Source organism: Musca autumnalis, unplaced genomic scaffold, assembly GCF_047663935.1.
Source record: "Musca autumnalis isolate F117 unplaced genomic scaffold, ASM4766393v1 scaffold_5, whole genome shotgun sequence".
NCBI lineage: Eukaryota > Metazoa > Arthropoda > Insecta > Diptera > Muscidae > Musca > Musca autumnalis.
Genome location: NW_027412088.1, coordinates 61,964,173 through 61,974,422, shown reverse-complemented (window position 1 = coordinate 61,974,422; position 10,250 = coordinate 61,964,173).

Sequence of the window (10,250 nt, the reverse complement as noted above, 5' to 3'; positions counted from 1 at the left end):
CAGCCTAATATTCTTATATATCCACTTTCATGGTCCTGAAAATATTTTTACAATATTTTCACAATTATGGCTCTGAGAGTCACTCAAAAATTTTATTAATAATATCCACGATTATGGCCTTGACAGGGCCTCAAAAATATTCTTATAAATATCCGCAATTATGACCCAGATAGTCCATAAAAATATTTTTATAAATATCCATGATTATGACCTTCACATTCCCTCCAAACTATTCCAATTATAGCTCTGAAAGTCTTTTACAAAATTTCTTATAAATATCCACGATTATAGCCCTGATAGGCCCTTAAAAATATTCTTATAAACATCTACGACAGTTCCTCAAAAATATTCATATAAATATTCAGGATTATAGCTCTGAGAGTCCCTTATAAAATTTCTTATAAATATCCAGGTTTATAGCCCTGACAGTCCCTCAAGAATGTTGTTATAAATATACACGATTATAGCCCTGACAATCCCTCATATACATTTGTAAAAATATTCTCATAAATATCCGCTTTTATGGCCCGGACAGTCCTTCAAAAATATTCTTATTAATATCCATTACCCTGCAAAAGGCTATAATATTGTTACGAATGTAACTGATAGGTTTAAGTTAGCTTAGTTTAATTTCCGTTAATTTAAAAATTTGAATTGTAACGTAAAGTTTTATTACGCAGTTACTTTATTTAAGCAACAACAATTATCATGTAGAATTATCTTCATTATTCTAGATGTTCTTTACCTTTCATTAATGTGCTTTTGTTTTGTTTTGCCACAATCATGTAATTATTGTTTAGTTTGTTACTTCTTTATTGCACTTGTTTGTTGTTGTAGTTACGTCATTACTGTGCTTGTCGTCCAATTGTATTCCCCCATGTATGTATGTGAGTATGGTTGTTCGCTTAGTGCGAATGTGCGTCTGTGTGTTCGCTGCACAGATTCGAGATGTTGCCATATGTGTTCTGGAGGACTCTAGAACAGGGAGACTTTGGGGTATAAATACCGGGGAAATGGCAATGACGGAGTAGTTGTGTTTTAAGCGTTGAACTGAACAGATCGGTTAAATAAGAGCTGCGTGCTAACTAGAGACTTGCTGTGTGCTTTGTAATTAAAGTCGGTTCTGAATAAGTGTAATAAAGTAAATAAAGCATTGTAGAAACGTAATCTAAAACGAACCCTGTTTTATTTGGTACAAATCGTATCGGGGAATAAAACAACGTCTACACGGATATTAGTTAAATCTAATTCCGTAACAATATAAACATGGCCATAATGTTAAAAAAAAACAAAAAAAATTAATAAATAAAATATCTATATATGTATATAAAAGTAGCGGACCCGGCGAACTTCGTCTCGCTATTAAGGAATAAAATTTCATACAAAAACTCAATTTTCAGACTTTTCCAGAGAGATTTTCCAAAATGTTCTTCCGTAAAGACCTTCTCCTCGAAAATACGAATAGCTGACAAAAAATTTTACAGAAATCGGCCTAGCCGTTCTCATTTTATGAATTACTATACATTTTTTACACCATTTTTATATATATAGATTCTTCGAGTCTGCCATGATGTTCGATATTAAACTCCTCCGAAACGGCTGGACCGAATTCGATGAAATTTTGTATGTGGAGTTTTTAGGTCTGAGAATAGGGTTTTAGCTATTTTTTATACTGGTCAGGGGAGTGACCAGGGTACCTCCCCAACTAAATTTGTTAAGAAAATGTGAAATCAAAGATAATTTTGAACGTATTGTTTAAAAATTGATTGCAATACTATGGTAATAACTGTCTTGATCCTGAGTGGTCATCTCGGAAGTGGAATATCGCGGTCAGCCCAATTTTTTAAAAATGTATAATTATAGGACATTTTGGAATACAGTACAACCCCGATAATGTTAAACGACGCTTGACCGAAATTCTAAAAAATCGATTGAGAAATCAGGCAAAACCTAATTTGAAAGGTGGTTATATAATAAGGACGTCTTTAAAATGTGCATTGGTCACTAAAATGATGGGCCAACAATGCGGTGTATTTATAATCTTTCTAAATGTATATAAAGTTCTTTAAGACTGACATTATGTTCTAAATTAAACTTCCGAATCTGCTGGACCGACTTTGATTCAATTTTGTGTGTAGGTTCATAAGGTGGGAGAATCCCGAAAATGGAGAGTTTGGGGGACCTCCCCCACAACGGGTTTTAACAAATCGCGAAATCTTAGAGATTATTAGACGTATTAGTATTCAATAAAAAAGATTGTGGTCTGTCATTGATTTGTGTTTTGGAAGCAGAATACTGCGTCCAATTTTTGAAAACTGTATTCTTACTGATTAGATTTACAAATTTAGTAAGTGGGATAGCAAACATGCCATGAACATTGACTTTAATGCTTGCAAAAACTCGATCAGGACCACGTTTTTAAAATTTTAGATAAATTCAACTATCATTTTGAAGTCACTTTTATAAATCACTGATGTTTTGATGTTTAGGAGTGTTATATAATATCATTTTCAACGAAACATCACTTTTTTAACAACAAGTTCGACGACGTTAAGTTTGACCGTCACGAACTTTTATACCCACCAGCATAAGATTAAATAATGTGGCTAAAACATTCAAAATCGCCAAAAATCGATAGGTATAGTTTTATATCCAACGTGTATTTATACCGACAATTCTCTGCTAAAATATTTGATACCTCCAAGGGAGACTAAATACCAAATATATCCATTTCTGTTGAATAATGCCGCTAAAACCTTGAAAATTCTGAAAATCGGAAGATATCGTTCAATCGAGGCTACATACAAAACGTCTACCGAATATTCTATGCGGGAATGTTTTATACCCACAGTGAAGACTAATCACCAAATTGTAGCCATTTCGATGGGATAATAACACTAAAAATTCAAAAATATACAAACTCGGAAGGTACCGTCCTATCTATGGTAGCTGCGTTAGAACGTGGATAATGCCGATAATTCTCTCCAAGGGAGACTAATGAATAATGTGGATATAAACTTGAAAATTCCGAAGATCGAGAGCTACCGTTATATGAAGATTATGAAAACCTACAACTGTACCAAATATTCTATGTTTTATACCCACACTGAAGAATAAATACCAAATTGTGTGGGATAATGAGACTAAAACCACCAACATCGAAACTCAGGAGGTACCGTTGTAGTGTAGCTCTATCAAAACGTGGGTATATGCCTATAATTCTTTGCAGAAATGTTTTATGCCTCTAAGGGATACTAAATACCAAATTATTGCCATTTCATGTCAACCCGTTTTTAATACCCACCATGCTAAGAGTAATAAATAGAAACTTCTGTACTAAATTATGTTAAAAATCGCGAGCTGCATCTTGATTTCAACAGATAAACGGACATCGTTATATCGACTTATTTTTTATGCTGATCACGAATATATACATACTTTATAGGTTCTCCGACGAATATTCCGATGTGTTGCAAACAGAATCATAAAATTAATTATACCCTTACACATCTTATGGTCGATTGAGGCAGCGAATGCAAGTTGCTTCAACAAAAATCAAAGTGATTAGAGAGCAGGTATTAAAGTGAATTTATCCGAAATTTTGTGTGGGAGGTATCCGAAGGTGTGGACAACTAATCGTCCATATTCGAACCTGATCTATATTTGGTAGATATATAAGGATGTGTAAAGTATGGACCAAATCGGTCACTCCCACAAAGACATTTTTCCGAACATCTTGAACTTTGGGGGAGGTACCTGAAGGAGTGGACCAATATAACACATCTTCGAACTTAAAATACGTTTGGACAAAATATTACGGTGTCATACGGGGTTTTTTTGCAACTTTCAGGCTCTTTTCTTAGGATGTATGGACTTGCTCCTGATGAAACGTCTACTGTCGTATAGGGGACAGTAAATACAATTTGCTACAACAAAAATCAAAGCGATTCGGGAGCGGGTCCTAAACTGTATTTCTCCGAAATTTTGTGTGAGAGGTAAACGAAGGAGTGGATCGATTGAACCTTATTCGAACCTTATCTAAGTCTGGTAGAAATTTTATGATGTGCAAAGTATGGACCAAATCGGTTAGGCCCTTCAAGAGTTATTGTGCGGACAAATTTTCCGAACATATTTGAGCTTTTGTGGGGGAGGTACCGGAAGGAGTGGACCGATAAAACCCATCTTCGAACATAAACTAAGTTTGGACAAAATATTACGAAAGCCAAACTTTGGACCGAATCGCTTTATCCGTTCAAGAGTTATCGTGCGCTCCAGCCAGCCAGACAGACAGACGGACATTGCTCAATCAACTTCAAATTGTCTGAAACACATTTCTTCCAAACATACTGGGGGTCTGAGACCATCATTTCGATGAGACACATTTTGCCCGTATGAAAGTGTATATACCCTCGTTAGCACAAATGCTGAGGGTATAACAAGTAAGAAAGTATCAGTCAGCTGTGCTGATGGAGATATACCCTCAGCAACTGACAAAAAACAATACCTAACACAATAATTATGCCGTATATAAAATACATTGATTTTGTATCACGCTACATACAGATTGTAGCGTAATGTGGGGCTATACCAAATCATTGACATATACCAAACATTTTTAGTAACCAAACTACTTCATAGCCAAATATTAAATTACGTTAAACTATGTTTGAAACAAATGTTTGAAAAAGTTTTAGAGTTATCTTGCACAATAGCAATTTTAGTATGTGCCGGGTTGGTTTTGGTGTTTGCACCATTATCTCAGGAAGTATTGACTTACCCCGGAAAAAAATTGTACCGTTGAAAATGAGGCCGTTAGAACAACATACTGGAAAAAAAAAACAAGTAAAAAAGTATCAGTCGGCTTTGCCGACAGAGATATACCCTCAGCCTATGTGAATTGAAACTGTGAGCCAAATTTTGGACCAAATCCGTTGACCACTTCGAGTGCTATAGTGCGTTCCAGCCACTACACATGGTGTCATAGGGATTTTTACAACTTTCGGGCTATTTTCTCAGAAAGTATTTACTTGCTCCTGAAAAAATTGTACCATCGTAAGTGGGTCAGTGAATGGAAGTTGCTTCAACAAAACTCAAAGTGATTCGAGAGCAGGTCTTAAAGTGAACTTATCCGAAATTTTGTGTGGGAGGTACCCGAAAGCGTGGACCGATTGAGTCCATATTGGAACCTCATCTAAGTTTGGTAGAAATTTCACTATGTGCAAAGTATGGACCAAGTCGGTTACTCCATTCAAGAGTTATCGTGCGCACAAATTTTCCGAACATTTTCGAACTTTTGTGGAGTAGGTACCGGAAGGAGTGGGCCGATATAACCCATCTTCGAACTTAAACTAAGTTTGGACAAAATATTGCGATAGCCAACTTTTAGACCAAATCGGTTCATCCGTTCGAGAGTTATCGTGCGCACCAGCCAGACAGACAGTCAGACAGACGGACGGACATTGCTAAATCGACTCCAAATTGTCTGAAACACATTTCGTCCAAACATACTTGGGGTCTAAAACCATTATTTTGATGAGGCACATTTTGCCCGTTTGAAAATTTATATACCCTCGTTAGCATGGTAGAACAAATATAAGGTAAAGTTAATACTACAACAAATACAACTCGAACAACAACCACAAAGGAATTTGTTTTTGTTTGCAACGTTACTGCCAGTTGTATTTGTAAACAAAACAAGGAAATGTCCAAGGCGAATTTAACAAGGTGATCCAATAGTTGACGTTAGTTTGTAGTCTTCATTTGCTGTCAAATTTTTTTGCGCGATATATCCACAAAAGTTAGAAGAAAACGTTAAAATATTATTCGCGAAGCTTAAACAAAGATGTTGTATACAGATATTTTTTATAGAAGCGAAATATTTGTTATTTATTTTTGATTAAAAATATGTTTTGACAGCAAATGAAGACATCAGTTGGTATTATTGTATCACCTTCTTTCTTACCATGGAAATGTCTATAAATTATTAGAATTTAAAAAACTAATAATTTTTCACATTTGGTTCAATATTTTGGAAAACATGAATGAAAATTCGTTACATTTTCAATTTTTATGTTTCCACATCATTCCACTAAATTCATAAATTCTCGCAGAAAGTAGAATTCTTGCAGAAAAGTTTGGGGTCGCTGGTAATTCATAGAAAAAGGAGAAGCTGTTTCAATGTTTTGTTTTAGAAATCAAAGAAGCACACGTTTATTAGGGCTTTATTTTTTTAAATTTTAACAAAATACCTCACATATTAACAAACGTTGTATCGCCTCTACAAGCGGGAATTTACTGCACGGCTTATCGTTCGAACTTGGAGGAGGTTACATATCATTGATATGAAGAAGTCTTTCTGGGAAATGTTTTTTTCCGAATGATATATTTTTTTCTCAAAAAATATATGTCCCTAATGTACATCGAAATAGAAATAAATGTATAAAATGTCCTATGAAATTTGACACTAACGTTACAACCCAGTTCAGTCAGCTGTGTATTGCTGCTACCGTTTCTTATTCTACCATGCCTCGTTAGCATAAATACTGAGGGTATAAAAAAACCTTAAACTTTACATGTTCCAAATTTTGTGTGGGAGATGCCCGAAGTAGTGGTACAATGTACGTTCCATATTTGGACGTAATCCAAGTATGTACGCGAGTGTTATGTTAGGCACAACCAAGTTTAGTTAGTGCCGGCAGATTTTTTGGAGCTCCAGGGCCATTATCTCAAAAAGTATGGACTTGTCCCCGAAAAAGAATACACCGTCAAGAAAAAGAATACAAATACAATACTGACCATTAATTGGTCAAAAAAATTTTAAGGAAAATTCTCTTATTTGAAGACAAAATTTTGATTTATTCAATAAACTCACAAAAATATATGAAGACTGAACACCAAATTTCTGTAATTTTGGGTGGATAATGTGGCTAAAGCCTTCAAACCCCGAAAATTGGGCGGTACCGTTCCACGGGGGTTATATCAAAACGTGAACCAATACCAACAATTCTCTGTAAAAATATTTCGCAATACCTGGCGAAGACTAAATAGCAAATATCAGCTACATTGGTTGTTTTTAGGGATACGTAGAACCGATTTCGGTTAATCGATTAATCGGTTATTAGCCGTAAAATCTCTAAAAATCGTAGTCGACTATTGACTGTGCGAAAACCGTATAATCGATTATTCTTAATCGACTTTCGAAAGTCGGAGTCAACAATTGGTCTGTTCCTTTACTTTTGAAAATGGCAACAATAGTAAAAGTTGTAAACTGCTCCCATATGAATTGTATGGTGTTTGAAGAAAAGGAACGCTTTTCGAGTAAAAAGTGGTAAAAATTGAAGATTCTTGCATGTAAATTATTATTCGTAGTCGACCATTAGTCGTAGTATATTATTATTCGTAGTCGACTATTAATCGTGGACGACTATTAGTCGTAGTTGACCATTGGGTGCGCTAAAACCGCGTAATGGACGGTACTTTTTTGTACATATGTACATCACAGATTGAATCAACGAAAATGGTCGATTATATTCGATTATGATCGGTTTTCCGCGGTTAACGAATAATCGAAACTCGACTTTTAGTACACTCTCAAATAATCGACTAACCGAAAATCGAGTTTTAAGTTTTTCACGAAAACCGTATAATCGAAAAACCGATTATTGAATTTCACTGCGTATCCCTAGTTGTTTTATGTGGCTAAAACCTTGAAAATACCGAAAATCGGGCGATACCGTTCTATTGGAGCTATATCAAAACGTGGGTCTATGTACATAATTTTTATCAGAAAAGAGTTTTGGTTGATTGGGAACCCTCAATGCAAAATTTCGGCGTATTTGGGCGTGAAACATATGTTAAATCTTCAAAGTTCCGAAAATCGGGAGGTACCGTTATATGGCGTCTATATCAAAACGTGGACCTATGCCCATAATGTTTATCGGAAAAGTTTTTTGTAAAGTGAAAACCTCACATCTCAAAATTCAACCAACTTGGTTGATAAGTTTAGCTAAAATATTCAAAATACCGAAACCTGGTCCGACCTTCCCAATTTTTTGCTCTCGACATTGTCAGTGAACTATAAGTATTTATACCAAAATTCATCTGCCAACGCCAACTCCTTTTATTATTGACCACCGTTTATTTGAACTCGCGACATAGTGTAACGTTTTTTCGAGGTTATGCGCCATTATCTCGGGAAGTATGGACTTGCCCTCGAAAAAATTACAATGACGTAACGGGGGCCGCACGAATATCCTGCTACAAAAAATTTCATAACGATTCGTGAGGTGTCACTAAACTGCACTTATTTCAAATTTTGTGTGGCAGGTACCTGAAGGAGTGGACCGATATAATCCATATTCGAACCTGATGTATGCCTAGAAGTAGTATTACCATATGCAAAGTTTGGTTCAATTCCGTTACTCCCTTCTAGAGTTATCGTGCGCACAAGTTTTGCGGCAATTTTTGAATATTTGTGGGGGAGGTACCTGAAGGAGTGGACCTATATGGTCATCTTCCAACTTAAATCAAATCTGGACAAAATATTTCGATACCTGGCGCACCAGCCAGCCAGACAGACGGACGGACATTGCTTGATCTACTCAAAATTGTCTGAAACGGATATCGTACAAACATACTTGGGGTCTAAAACCATTATTTCGATGAGGCACATTTGTGGTCGTATCAAAGTGTAAATACCCTCTTTAGCCTAAAGGCTGAGGGTATAAATAATCAAAACGATGCGAGAGGAGCTCTTAAGCTTCACTTTTTTTCGATTTTGTAAGGAAAATACCCGAAGGAGTGGACCGATATAGCCCATATTCCAACCTGATACATGACTGGATAAAAAAATATGATGTGCAAAGTCTGCACCAATCAGAAACTCCTGCGAGAATTATCTTGCGGATTTGCCATTTTGGTTGGTGCCGTCAGGGTTCCTTGGAACATTAAGGCCAATATCTCAGGAAGTATGGACTTGCTCAAGAAAAAAAATTGTACCGACATAAAGGGAGTCGCAAGGACAACCTGCTGAAAAAAAATCAAGACGATCCGAGAGGAGCTCTTAAACTTCACTATATTCGAATTTTTTGTGGGATGTGCTCGCAGAAGTGGTCCGATATAGTCCATATTCCAATCTGACACATGACTGGATGAAAAAATATTATGTGCAAAGTCTGCACCAATCAGAAACTCCCAGCGAGAATTACTTGAGGATTTGTCACTTTGGTTGGTGCCGTCAGGGTTTCGTGGAACTTTTAAGCCAATATCTAAACATCGCCAATTTTTTTCCACTGATAAATTAAAGTTGTTGTAATAAAATATTAAAACAACGACTATGGGATTAAGCCTGACCATTTTGAAAAAGAAAATAGATGTCGTCATCCCAAATAAAAACGCCAACCCTCCTAATTGTGAGACCGGGCACCGTCGAAATGTTGTTTATTGCTGTAGTATGCAATACCAACAAATTAGTTATGTGGTTTTTCGTCGAGAATCGACGAACGCATAGCAGTGGGAAATATTTGGTTTTGTTTGCAAGTGAAGTTGCTCGAGTTTAGGTAGTGCCAAAGAAATTCTCTCATTTCTGGTAAAGGAATATAGAAATGTCAGAACCACATTTCAATTAGGTCGAACTTGGTCTTTGGTCTTTTACCAGAAATGAATTAAGCAAGAAAGTCCAGGCCTTAAGGCCTCGAAATATAAAAAGCATGGCATTTTTGCTGAAGTCATATCTGATAAAGGACTAAAGACCAAGTTCGACCTAATAAAAAGATTTCAGAATCACATTTGAATTAGGTCGAACTTGGTCTTTAGTCATTTACCAGATATGTCTTAAGCAAGAATGCCCTGCTTCTCATGTGTCGGGGCCTTTATTTTTTTTAATTTAACAAAATACCACACATATTAACACATGTTGTACCGCCTCTATAAGCGATGTTATAGTGTGCGGCACGTCGTTCGGACTTGGAGGAGGTTACATGTCATCGATATGAAGAAGTCTTTATGGAAAATAGTTTTTTTTCTGAAAGATATATTTTTTTCCTTTAATATACATCGAAAATAGAAATAAATATACAAAATGTCGTACGGAATTTGACACTAACATTTCAGCCCAGTTCAGTCAGCTGGGTATTGCTGTTACCTTATACTGTTCTACCATGTTTTTGGAGAGTAAAAATCTAAATGAATCAAAATGTAAATATAACGCATTCAGAACTCTCGTAGATAATTTTTACTATACGTTTTGGGTG